This window comes from Lactuca serriola, chromosome 5, assembly GCF_051521515.1.
Source record: "Lactuca serriola cultivar US96UC23 chromosome 5, Lser_US96UC23_V15, whole genome shotgun sequence".
NCBI lineage: Eukaryota > Viridiplantae > Streptophyta > Magnoliopsida > Asterales > Asteraceae > Lactuca > Lactuca serriola.
In genome coordinates, this window is record NC_136412.1 from 9,304,692 (window position 1) to 9,318,145 (window position 13,454).

The following is a 13,454-nucleotide window of genomic DNA, read 5'->3' on the forward strand; positions in this document are numbered from 1 at the left end:
AATGACATTTTATGAATGAATGGTTTTAATTAAAATGTGTTTTTCAAATGTGAAAAATTGTTTTAATTTTACGGTGTTACAGGGACGGAAGTTCCCTGAGACACTTGGACCGGAAGGTTCCACAAAGTTATGGCCTGGAAAGGCGTATGTGTTTGGTATTTTTGGGAACTCACTAAGCATTTATGTTTATCGTGTTATGTGATATGTGTTTCAGGTACTAGCGAGGATCGCGGGAAGGCGCTGGCATGATATGTACACACTGATGAAGATTTATGTGCTTGAGATTCTGGGATATGTTTTGTAATGATAACATTGGATACATTATGTTTTCGTATTACCTTGTGACTAAGTATGTTTTAAAAATGAAAAATTGTTTAAAAATTTTGTCGTTACAGATGAAGAGTACTTGTGATCTGTGATCCTAGGAGGAGGACTTGGAATGAATGCTTATGCAGTGTGGAAGGTAGTATAGGGCCCGTGCTACTGAAAACACCGGATCAGTTCACAGTCTAAGTAAGAATCCTTAGGGTACTAAGGAACAAGTAAGGTTGAGTTATCGAGTGCAAGTATACTCGAGCAAGTCTCTGATATTTTTATGTTGTATTTCAGAGACATCATGGTTGGGACACACCACAGCCTAGAGACGAGCGGTGTGAGTGACGAGGTGTCACACCCCCGAACCAGACGGCGGAAACGTCCGGGGGCTGTTGTGACTCAATTGAATACCATCACAATGAATATACATGAAACATAACATCATTCATCACCAACATTTGAATATTACAACTGATAGTGTTTCCATCCATTACATTGTCTCAAAATATTACACGCCCAAAAATAAATTGTTCATTGTTAATTAAACAACCGCAAAACATCATAGAGTACAATTCATTCTTCACTTTACCTGTTACCTGAGAATACAAGTATTTTGAAAAACGTAAACATATGAAATGTTGGTGAGTTCTTAAGTAATGTTTGAAATCCAATGTTTTGTATTGTTTGAAAACCACCAGAAAATCCGATATTTTTTGAAAATAGTATAGTCAAAAAGGTGTGAAGATCCATAAGTATGCTTTTTTGTTTTCTATAGATGTAAGCGTACGATTTGTAAAACTCGTTATGTAGTTCGTAGGTGTAATAGTTGAAAACCCTAGGAAAACCCGACGTTTTCCTAATACTTTGCTTTAATTAGTTTATGTGTTGTTATTTCGTTACGACAGGTGTATTCGTTGAGCTCCGGAGACGTTGGATAAACAGTGGGTTGTGAATTGTTGTAACGTACGTTAATGAAAACGACCAGTTGACAACCATACAAACGATCGCTTAGGCGTCGCTCACACTTATTCACATAACCCAACCCCTCGGACTCATGTAGCCCCACGACCGAGGGGAAAAAGAAGGTGCGAAGCCCCCGGTAATTCCCTACGTCGTTCAAGGCTATAGTGAATGCGAAGGACCCTTAGCCTAACTCGCATTGGAGAAATCTCGACTTCGCTAGCAGTACCGAAGGACCCTTGGGGACCAGCAGCACGTTTGCCATTGAAATCCCTTTTACGTTGTGTTGGATCATGTAAGACCCAACAACTCTTAAGGTTGATTTCTTCGGGCCTAAAGATCAGGTCATTGGGCTAGCTAGGCCCAACAAACAAGATTTTACACTTTTGGGTCCAAAGATGGTGTAATGACGTCTGTGCACTCTCATGTGTGTATTGAATTCCCAAATTTTTCCGTGTATGAGTCGAGTTGTCATCGTGTTAGTAGTTTCGGATTTGTTATTGATTCGAGACCGAATCAATTCGTTTGATAACGATTTTTGGTGTTGTTGTGTATTGTAATTCGTCGGTAGTCGCAGTGTCAATATTTGATCACAACGGATGTATTGAAATAACATTGAAATTTTTCTGTTTACAGCCCCTCTTTACTTTGTAAATTTACTTTTTCAACCCTTTGAATAAATTAATTTCCGGTTTAGTCCTTAAACCATTTTTCTTGGCATTCTAACACCAAAACTTATTGAAATTGATATTTTTCAGCACATTTTTAATTGAAAACACTTTTAGTCCCTCAAAATACAGTTTTCTCGGCTGCAACCCCTCTTTTTCGCAATTTTTACACTTTTGGCCCAAATTGGAAAAATTTTGCAACTTTGGTCCTTTTTAATTATGAAAAGCATTTTTAACCTTTGAAAAGGACTTAGAACACTAGTAGTCCACTGTTTTACAGAAAAACACAGTTTCAGCCCTTCAAATTGGAAAATTTCACATATTGGGCCCTATTGGGCCGAAAATGTCATTTTTAGCCCATTAAGCTTGAAATTTATATTTTTAATCCTCCAAAATGGTATATTTCTAGAAAATACATTGTTGAAACTGTTTTGACTCATCTCACCCATCAGAATTCATAATATGTCATTTTGGGCCATTTAACTTTATATTTTTAACATTTTGTGTCCAAAAATGAGTTTTTAGCCCAAAGAAGATGTTATTAAGCCACTTAGCTATTTTTCTTGGAATACTTTGTATGTAGAAATATAATTGATGCTAGTATCATTTAACATAAAGTATATCTCGATTTTTAGGGGCTTATGACTAGATCCAACATCATAATCACACAAAAACACACATATAAGCATAGAAATCATACAAGGCATACACACAATGATAGATCTACACATTTGCTTGTATTCCCCCCCCCCCCCACAAACTTATAAAAACCGAAAATAAGGGGGTATGAAGCTCACCTTAGGGTGTGGTTTCAGTTTTTGGAGAAAAGATGGAAGAAATGAAGTGATTTTTGGCCTTAGCACCCTTTTCTTGAAGATCTCGAGTTTGAGGGGTTCTAAGACACAATTTTATGATTTCATGAGAGTTAAGAAGAGATTTTAGATAGATCAAGGAACCTAGATCATAGAATTAAGTATAACCTTACCTTGGATGGTGATTTTTGTGGAAAATCTCCTTGAATGCTCTTGATTCTTCGAAATTTTGAGAAGAGAGGTGAAGGTGTTTTTGAGAGTGTTTAATATGTGAAAAGTGATGAAAGTGTGTGTGTGTGTGTGTGTTGGAATCGGCCGAGAATCAAGAAGGAGAGAAGAGAAAGGGTTGAGTTGACATTTCTAGATGGATGTTGGTCCATGCATGGAAGTATGGTGGACATAAATGACGTGGCATGTATTAAGTCAACTCCTTTCTTCTTGGGTTTGGGCTTTGGGCCGAGAATTCGGAAGGAAGAAAGGATTTTTGGGCTTTATTGCCCCTAAGCCCATATAGGAGTTAAGTTGGATAATTTTTGGCCCCAAAAAAAATTATAATATGATTTTTACACTTTGTTGGGCTATTTTGAGTTAATTATGATTCATAATATTTGATTTATTTCATTCTAGGCCCAATATGGCCCAAAATGTTGAAATGAATGAGTGTGGGTCCAATTAGAGCCCATTAAAAGGTTCTAAACCCATGATAGTCAAATTGGAAGCTTATTGGGCCATTGAGTCCAATAAGGAAGTCCTAGTCCAAAATGGACCTAAACAAGAACTTCTAGGGTTTCCAATTGCTTATTGACTATTAGTAGTATTTGTATGGTGCACTTGGTTGAAAATTAGATGTCATGGAGTAAGCATCATACATGCTCTTTGAGTTTTTGATTTCCACATTTAACTTGAGTGTATAGATTACATGACACAAAATTTCTAGTTGTGACATCATCCCCCCGTTAAAGGTAATTTCGTCCCGAAATTCTGTTTGAAAGCTAGATTTGAGAATGCTAGAATAGGTGAGGGTACTTTTGCTTCACTTGGTCTTCGCGTTCCCACGTGAATTCTGGCCCACGCTTTGCGTTCCACCGTACTTTCACGATCGGGATGCGACTTTGCTTAGTACGCTTCACCTCCCTGTCCATGATTTCGATTGGTTCTTGAACGAACAGGAGCTTCTTGTTGATTTCGATTTCGTCAAGAGGAATGATAAGTGTTTCATCCGATAGGCACTTCTTTAGATTAGAGACATGGAACACGGGGTGAACACTGTTTAGCTCTGTGGGTAGCTGCAGCTTATACGCCACTGGACCTATTCGGGCGATGATCTCGAAAGGTCCAATGTATCGTGGGTTCAGTTTTCCCCGTTTTCCGAAACATATAACCCCTTTCCAGGGTGAGACTTTCAACAATACTCGATCACCGACCTGAAACTCTAAGGGCTTTCGTCGTTTATCGGCGTAGCTCTTTTGTCGGTCGCGCGATGCTTGTAATCGAGCCCTAATTTGGACGATCTTTTCTGTGGTTTCGCGAATGATCTCCGGTCCCGTTAGCGACTTGTCCGACGCATGTGTTTTTGCTAGTTGAGTATCACCTACATCAGCCCAACATAACAGTGATCTACACTTACGCCCGTATAGTGCTTCGAAAGGAGCCACCTTGATGCTCGAATGATAACTATTGTTATACGGGAATTCGATTAAAGGTAGGTGGGTATCCCAAGACTTCCCAAAGTCTATCATGCACGCGCAGAGCATGTCTTTGAGCGTTTGGATGGTTCGTTCGCTTTGACCATCCGTTTGCGGGTGATAAGCGGTGCTCATGTCGAGATGAGTTCCCATTGCCTTATGGAGTGATTGCCAAAAACGTGAAGTGAACCTACTGTCCCTATCCGAGATAATAGATTTTGGCACTTCATGGAGTCTCACGATTTCTCGAATGTATAAACGCGTCAACCTCTCCATTTTGTAGGATTCTTTGATTGGCAGGAAATGGGCAGATTTCGTCAGTCGGTCGATTATTACCCATATGGTGTCTAGTCCATCCGACGTCTTGGGTAGCTTGGTCACAAAATCCATAGAAATCCCCTCCCATTTCCACTCAGGAATTACCGGTTGCTGTAATAACCCTGAGGGCTTCTGGTATTCCACCTTTACCTTGGCACACGTAAGGCACTTACTAACATAGGTAGCAATTTCCTCCTTCATGTTAGGCCACCAATAGTGTTGTTTAATATCCAAATACATCTTGTGTGAACCAGGATGAATGGAGTATCGTGTCCTGTGGGCTTCCTTCATAACTACCTCCCTAAATCCTCCGATTTTAGGGACCCAAATACGGTTCATGAAGTAGTATACTCCATTCTCCCTTGCCTCAAGGTTCTTCTCCATCCCGCGCAATGCTTCGCTTGCCTTGTTTTCCGCTTTCATTGCCTCTGACTGGGCTACCGCAATTTGAGTGGCTAAGTGAGATTGGATTGTCATAGAGAGAGTTTTCGTACGACGATTTGAGTACTCCTTCCGACTTAATGCATCGGCTACCACGTTGGCCTTGCCTGGGTGGTACCTAATCTCACACTTGTAACCGTTCAACAATTCAACCCATCTTCGTTGTCTCATGTTCAACTCTTTCTGGTTCAAGATATGCTGGAGACTTTTGTGGTCCGTGAAGATGGTGCACTTCGTACCGTACAGGTAGTGCCTCCAAATTTTTAGAGCGAAGACCACGGCTCCCAATTCCAGGTCATGGGTCATATGATTTACTTCGTGCGTCTTTAGTTGGCGAGATGCGTAAGGTATCACCCTTCCATGCTGCATGAGAACGCAACCTAAGCCCTAATTTGATGCGTCACAGAAGACCACGAAATCTTCCGTTCCCTCCGGTAACGATAGTACCGGGGCGCTACAGAGAGCTTGTTTCAGGTTCGGAATGCGACTTCTTGTTTGTCCGTCCATTTGAATGGTACACCCTTTTGCGTAAGCGAGGTAAGTGGTTTGGCAATCTTAGAGAAGTTCTGAATGAATCTCCTATAGTAGCCTGCTAGACCCAAGAACTGACGGATTTCCGTAGGTGTTGTCGGGATTGCCCATCCTTCAACAGCTTTAACCTTAGAAGGATCCACATGGATTCCATCTTGGCTAACTACATGACGTAGGAAGTTCACACTCCGGAGCCAGAACTCACACTTGGAGAGTTTTGCGTATAGCTTTTCCGATCGTAGAGTTTCTAGGACTTGTCGGAGGTGTTGGCCATGCTCTTCTTTGCTTTGAGAATAGACGGCGTTTAGGACTCGTTTTGGGCATTACCAGTTCGTGGTGATGCCTTTTGGGCTCACCAATCCACCGGCATCGTTCATGGATCTCTTGAATAGGGTGTGCAGGCCGATGTTGGATAGATCGGTGATCGTGTTCATCGACGATACATTAGTGTATTCGAGATCTAGAGAGTAGCACGAGGAGAATTTGAGAGAGATTCTCGGAGTTTTGAGATCGGAGAGGCTTTACGCCAAATTCTCCAAGTGCGATTTCTGGTTACGAGAAGTCCAATTCTTAGGGCATCTCGTCAACCAGATTGGGATATTGGTCGATCCGGCCAAGATTGAGGCTGTGATGAGTTGGGACCGGCTATCATCGGAGATTTATCAGGGATTTCTCCAAGATTGCCGTTCCTCTCACCAAGTTGACCCGGAAGGGAGTGACTTTCAATTGGGGTCCTGAGCAGTAGGCCTCCTTTGAGACGCTTCGTCAGAGATTATGCGAAGCCCCAATGTTAGCTCACCCAGAAGGGATAGAGGATTTTGTGGTGTATTATGACGCATCGATATCGGGATTGGGTGCGGTGCTTATGCAGAGAGGGCACGTGATAGCATACGCATCGAGGCAGCTGAAGCCTCATGAGACGAGGTATCCCACCCACGATTTGGAGTTAGGGGCTGTGGTGTTTTCCCTCAAGATTTGGCACCATTATTTGTATGGGGTTCAATGTACCATATACACGCACCACAAGAGTTTGAAGTATTTAATGGATCAGCCCAACCTAAACATGCACCAGAGGAGATGATTGGATGTAGTAAAGGATTATGACTGCGAGATCCTGTACCATCCGGGCAAAGCTAATGTTGTAGCCGATTCCCTGAGCCAGAGGGTGGAGAGTGCCCCGATACGAGACACTTGTATGAGGATGACGCTGATGACTCCGATGTAGGATACCATTCGAGAGGCTCAGGAAGAGGCCGTGATACCAGAGAACCGCAAGAGAGAGCGGGTCATCGGGAAGATACCTGAGTTCGTTACTGATAGTCAAGGGCTTATGACCTTTCAGGGTTGGATTTGGGTGCCGTTTGGGGGCGGGGAACATACCAATTTGATAGAGGAGGTGCACAGGTCGAGGTTCTCAATCCATCCCAGTGCCACTAAGATGTATTTGGAGCTGAAGAGAGGCTATTGGTGGTCCTGTATGAAGAGGGATCTTGTTTGGTTTGTTGAGAGGTGCTTGACCTGTCGCAGGGTCAAGGCTAAGCACCAATGTCCACATGGCAAGTTGCAGCCACTAGAGGTTCCCCAGTGGAAGTGGGAACATATTTCTATGGACTTTATCACCAAATTGCCAAGGACCGCGAGGGGTGTCGATACAGTTTGGGTGATCGTTGACCGGCTGACGAAGAGCGCTCACTTCCTTGCTATTAGTAAGAGCTCTTCTGTAGAGAGATTGGAAGGGTTGTATGTGAGGGAGGTGGTATCGCGGCATGGATTATCGATCTCGATTGTTTCAGATCGAGATGTATGTTTCACTTCTAGGTTCTGGAAGAAGTTCCATGAAGAGTTGGGTACGAGGCTGGATTTCAGTACTGCTAACCACCCTCAAACGGATGGACAAAGTGAGCAGACGATTCAGACACTCGAGCACATGCTTCGCGCATGTTTGTTGGACTTCGGAGGAAGTTGGGACACATATTTGTTGTTGGCTGAGTTTTCCTATAACAACAACTACCATTCGAGCATTGGTATGCCCCCCTTCGAGTTGTTGTATGGGAGGAGGTGTCGGACTCCCATCTGCTGGGGAGAGGTAGGGCAGCGAGTGATGGGCAACACTGAGATAGTGCTTCAGATGACAGAGCAGATCAGCAGGTAAGACAGAGGTTGTTAACAGCTCAGAGTTGCCAGAAGAGCTATACGGATAGGTGACGGTCCGAGCTCGAGTTCTAGGTGGGAGACTTTGTACTCCTGAAGGTATCTCCTTGGAAATTAGTGATCCGATTCCGGAAGAGGGGTAAGCCGGGACCCCAATACATTGGTCCTTTTAGGGTGACCGCTAAGGTGGGCAGGGTAGCATACCGTTTGGAGCTACATGCGGAGTTGAGCCAGATACATGATTCCTTCCATGTGTCTTAGTTGAGGATGTGTACTGCCGACGAAATGGCAGTTGTACCGCTGGAGGATATTCAGGTGGATGCGAGCCTGAATTATGTTGAGAGACCAATCGCAATAGTGGATCAGAAGATCAAGGTTCTGAGGAATAAAGGAGTGCCCCTAGTTTAGGTCCAGTGGTAGCATCGGAGTGGGTCCGAGCATACTCATTCATTTATTTTGGACGCTGACTCACCTAGGTACGTTGGGTGTACCCAGGGTTACGTTGGGCGTAGCTAGCCCATATGCAAAACCATAGTTGTGGCTTGAGGACTATAAAAGGAATGATATGGTCTTGTCCCTAACCAACATTCCATAGAGAGAAACCCTAGGAGAGCAATATAATCGTTCTTAAGCTTGTGTGTGAGTGTCTTGAGCTAGAAAGTGCCTTTGTGTGATAGTAAAGAAGAAGAGGAGGTTCTTGTGGAGGTTAGAAGTTGGATTACAATCTTGGATCTGAGTTCTTCAGAGGGTGGAGCTTCACTTGGAGGTAAAAAGCTCAAAGCTTTCCTTATAATTTTTGATTTGTGCTTCATGGACCAATTTTTTTAGAGTTTTTGGTCCCAAGGTGGAGACTTTATGAGCAAATGGTCTCCATAAGCTTAGACCTGCCCTATTTCAAAGTAATATGAGTTGTGGGTTCATAAAAATCCAATCGTGGACGTTAATATTAATTCATGCATGAGATTAGGGCTTAATGGGGAAAGAGGTTACATGTTTGAAGTGAATGGTGATCTTTACAGCCATGCAAAGGCTTAAAGGTTTCGACTTTATGGCCTAAGAGGCGTTAGAGAGCTTAGATCTAGAATACGAGCCTAGGTCTTAATGGATTCAGACTGAAAATGAAGGAAATATGAAACTGGGACTTATGTTGGGCATAATCCTAGTATGTGTCGCATAGGGGATCGAGTCCCCCGATTCTGGTTAGCCAGAGTACGCCCCGCGTACTGCATGCTGTTGACTGTCGTTGACTATTAGGGTTTTTTTCAACATTTGGACTTTTGGGTCAAGGAGGGGTAAAATGGTCTTTTACCCTTCTGTGGGATTGTAGAAAGAGTAACCTAGCCTTTGGGAGCTATTATTTAATTGAGGAAATTGTTTATGTGGTTAGGCGGAGGCTAGATCAGTATTTCAAGAGCGAGATTATCCGAGTTACCCTTATGTGTAGGTGTATGCTTGAGATTTTTTATTGTGATATATCTATGCTATGTGTTGTATAGATCGTACCGGAGGGTCCAACGATATAGACCGGACCGGAGGGTCCAACGATATAGACCAGACCGGAGGGTCCAACGAGTTACGGGACTGGAGGGTCCCGCTAAGACACATCGACCGGAAGGTCATATCCAGATATAGCCTCGAGTGGCGTATGTGTTGTATGTGGTACTTTGAGGAACTCACTAAGCATTTATGCTTACCGTGTTATGTGAGATGTGTTGCAGGTACCAGCGACGATCGCGGGAAGGCGCCGGCATGAGTCGTACACACTAATGGATTTTATGTATTGAGATCTTGGGATTTGTTTTATTCGGATAATATGTGAAACATTGGATTTTGGGATTTCCTTATAAATGAAATTATGTGTTAAGTTGAAAATTTGTTTTTAAAATTTACGTTCTTACATTTCTGGCTGTGAAAATGGGGATGTCACAGTTGGTATCAGAGCATTACTTTAAGCGAACTAGGAATTTGTAGGATTTCTAGACTTAAGCTTACAATGCTAAGCGGTGATTGTGAGATGTGAGCACTAGCTTATTTTAGGAATTGTGCCTAAAATGCTTTTATGTGCTAAATGATGTGTGCGTGATATACTGTTATTTGTTCGGATCTATGGTCTATTGCCGACCGGATCTGGAAACCTTATGTGTTTAGGATTCTAAACGTACGACTACGATATTAGAATTACAATGTAAACGTTTTCAGAGGGATAATGATGATTTAAATGACCATCCTAAATAAAGATTTAAATCACTATTAGAAAAACAACCTTTTATAACGCTCATTGTGCGTTGTAAAAGGCTCAGACGACGCGCAAATGCGCGTCAAGGAAGGCCATGTCATAAAGAGAGACGACGCGCATTTACGACGCGCGTTTACGACATGCAATGTTAATCCAGGAAGGCCCTGTCATCAAGGAAGACGACACACATTCGCGTGTCGTAACCTTACGACGTGCATGTTAATGACACACAATGCGTATTAAGAAAGCCCATGTCATAAATGAATATAACACGCATTTTTGCGTATCATAATTTTAAATGTTTAAAAAAATATTATTTATAGATTTACTAATTTTCAAATTAAATTTGTATCAATGTCTCATAATAAAAAAATATCATATACAAAAAATACAATCCATTGTATAAAATTTAATGTCATACAAATAATCGTTCTATGGAAAGATAAAACAAATCAATAGTTGTAACAAAAATTTCCAAAGTAATTAGATACAAGAAATATAAAAAATTATACCCTCAAATGGGAGGTATTCAAAGTCTAATCTCCCTGTCAGCTCTTCAAATCACTTCTCCAGTTTGTCCTTAGGTTGTGTAAGGGCTCCAGCATCTCTTGCAGCCGATGAAAACATTTATTATAACCAAACCACTTGATGTAAAAATCCCATCATTTTCTAATGCAAGCTTTTTGACACCAGCCTACACACAAACACATACATATCAAACAAGGAATATTAGTTTTACTTTTTACCTTGTCTTTAACCAAACCACCTGATGTAAAAATCCCAGCATTTTCTAATGCAATTAAAACCTTTTTCTACAACAAATAATAGTATCAATTAGCCAACAAGATAACAAAAAATTAATAATTACCAAATTTATGATTAATCTTGATTGGTATTTAAATGGGACCCACAATATAAGTAAATATATAAATTATAACATCTCATTTTCATCATCTAAGATTGTTTCCATGAGATAAAGGTCACATAATTTTGTTATCTCCAAAAGAACATCCAAAATAGATGATCTCACAGTTGCTTGATTCAGTTTAAAGAAAAATTTAGTGAACACTTAATCGTCTAATCACCCGCAACAGCTCTGAAAACACCATTAAGAATGATAAGAAATTAAGAACTACTATTATCTTTCTCCAATAAAAATGGTTACATTTGAATTTGAAGGGATTTTTTTATTATTAGTAAAAATACATATAAGTTGTTACGTAAAAATTTTAGAGGGTAAAAGGGGTAGAAAAGTAATTACCTGAATGTGTATATAAAATGCAAGTTTGAACTATTACAATTCTTACAACTAGAATGCACATTGCTACAACAAGAGCAAATCTCTTCCATCTCAACATTGACATCTGAAATTACCAATTTACCACTAATTATTTGGATTTGAAGAATGATCGATTTTAATATAATACTCACATTATGTAAGTTACATTGATTGAATATGTAGTTCCAAGAAGAAAACTAATGAAAAGTGCCCAAAATAAAGGCCATGAACCAACAATCCATCCAAGAGTAAAACTTCGAGGGGTAGAATAGTAAATTGATAATGTCAGTTGAAGATGTTATGTATAAAAATAATACACTTTATGTATTTTTTCAAAACTAAATTAGCCAAAAAGTGTAAAGTTTATTTATCATTAATGCAAATGAGGATACAATGATAACACTAGTTTTAACAGAATATTCTCAGGATGCTAATGGAAGATATGGCTTGTTATCCTCAGAAATGTATTCATCGTTAAGAGAACTTGACTAAAGTTGCTAAAAATAGATATTTTTTCATTTTTTTTTAAACATACCTTGTCTATTTCTATATCAGATAGTTGATTCAAGCCAACAAAAAAACATTAAATTTGTGAATAGAAGTGAAAATTTGGGCTTCTTACCTGCTTAGAAGTTGTTAATTGACGTGGTGGTGATGGTGGAAAGAAAAGAAACATCGACCAGTAGATAATGCAATTCTAGTGAAAACTCATGAACTCACAATTCTAGTGAAAACTCAACATCCTTAGGCTTCTCCAGTGAACGAAAGCGTACAACCTATGCAGTTTCCAGTATTAGATAATGCAACAAAATAAAATAAAAATCATGCTCAAGAAAAGATGGAACATCAGGATAGCGATATGGTTCTGTAATGGATACCGAAGTTCCTCCTTAAAGGGATCATAAAGTTAGAAGAAAAAGTAGAATCTCCTCTTTAGTCTTCTCTGGTGGAGAAATTGGGCGTAAATCCTGCAATGAAAACAAAAAGATTTTGAGATTTTGAATCAATAACATCCACCAAGAATTGAAAAAAAGTTGTCACCAGGTATACTTGTCTAACTTCTACTTCCAAAAACAACTTAAGCTCAACATTGTTAGCCTTATTTAACACCTCTCTCAAATGTCCAACATAAAACAACATAGTAAACTTCTCATGTCAATATCCATCAATACGAATACTATTAAGCATGTGCACACTGATTAACAACTACCGTTTTGGGACAAATTAATCATGTAATAGATTTACTACTATGAACTACCAACGTTAACCGCAAGTATTCCATACTACAAATAAACTTTAAAATAAAACAAAAACAAAAAAGGAAACATAACAAAACAAAATTTTCCAGAAAAAAACTAATAGAAGATTAAGTGTACTTGTGTAGAAAGGGAAGAGGGCTTCCAGTATAAAGACTCTTTCTTCCATCATAAGCAGGTAGCCACTTCCCAAGATGAGAGTCTTTGTACAGTTTCACCAACTGTGCCATCACAGCCCGATTCACACCACGGTAGGTCATATTGGTGTAAATCCTTATCAGGCAGTTCAGAAAAAAGTGGTTGGCCTTAACAATGCACCTTGTTCCAGCAAGTTCATATATACCTCATCCATGTTTTACCAAAAAGAGTCAACACACATCTAATTTTATCCATTGTTAATTACAAAAGTAGGAAAATACACAAGACATGTTATAAGAAACCACAATTAGTTACATACAAAAAAACGCCATCAATCAAAAACCACATACATATGAAAAAACTTGATATAATAAGAGATTTAGAAGGAAAGAATATGGTGGCCCATTTCTTTATTAATAACATCTGAAAAATGGTGATTGTAATTGTAACACCGTGATTTCCAAAAACAAAATTTTCATTTAAATAATCAATTTAATATTAAAAACACTTGTTTAAAATCTTATTCACATTCGAATTACACAACATAGTTTCATTTTCATTATAACAGAAGACCAGGATCCTCCAAAACACAACTCTTTCTTCGGTGTGTACAATCGAACCGTTGCCATCCCGCGTTACTGTAAGAACCTGAAACAACATAACA

General features: G+C 39.9%; 1 long non-coding RNA gene across 1 annotated transcript; it reads right to left on the reverse strand.

Moving 5' to 3' along the window:
- Nucleotides 1-11,308: 11,308 nt before the first annotated feature.
- Nucleotides 11,309-13,184, reverse strand: LOC145055790 (uncharacterized). The gene is made up of 3 exons (XR_013685348.1): nucleotides 12,773-13,184; nucleotides 12,019-12,364; nucleotides 11,309-11,481 (listed from the first exon to the last, which is right to left on the reverse strand). It is a non-coding gene; the product is annotated as an uncharacterized LOC145055790 (long non-coding RNA).
- Nucleotides 13,185-13,454: the final 270 nt, after the last annotated feature.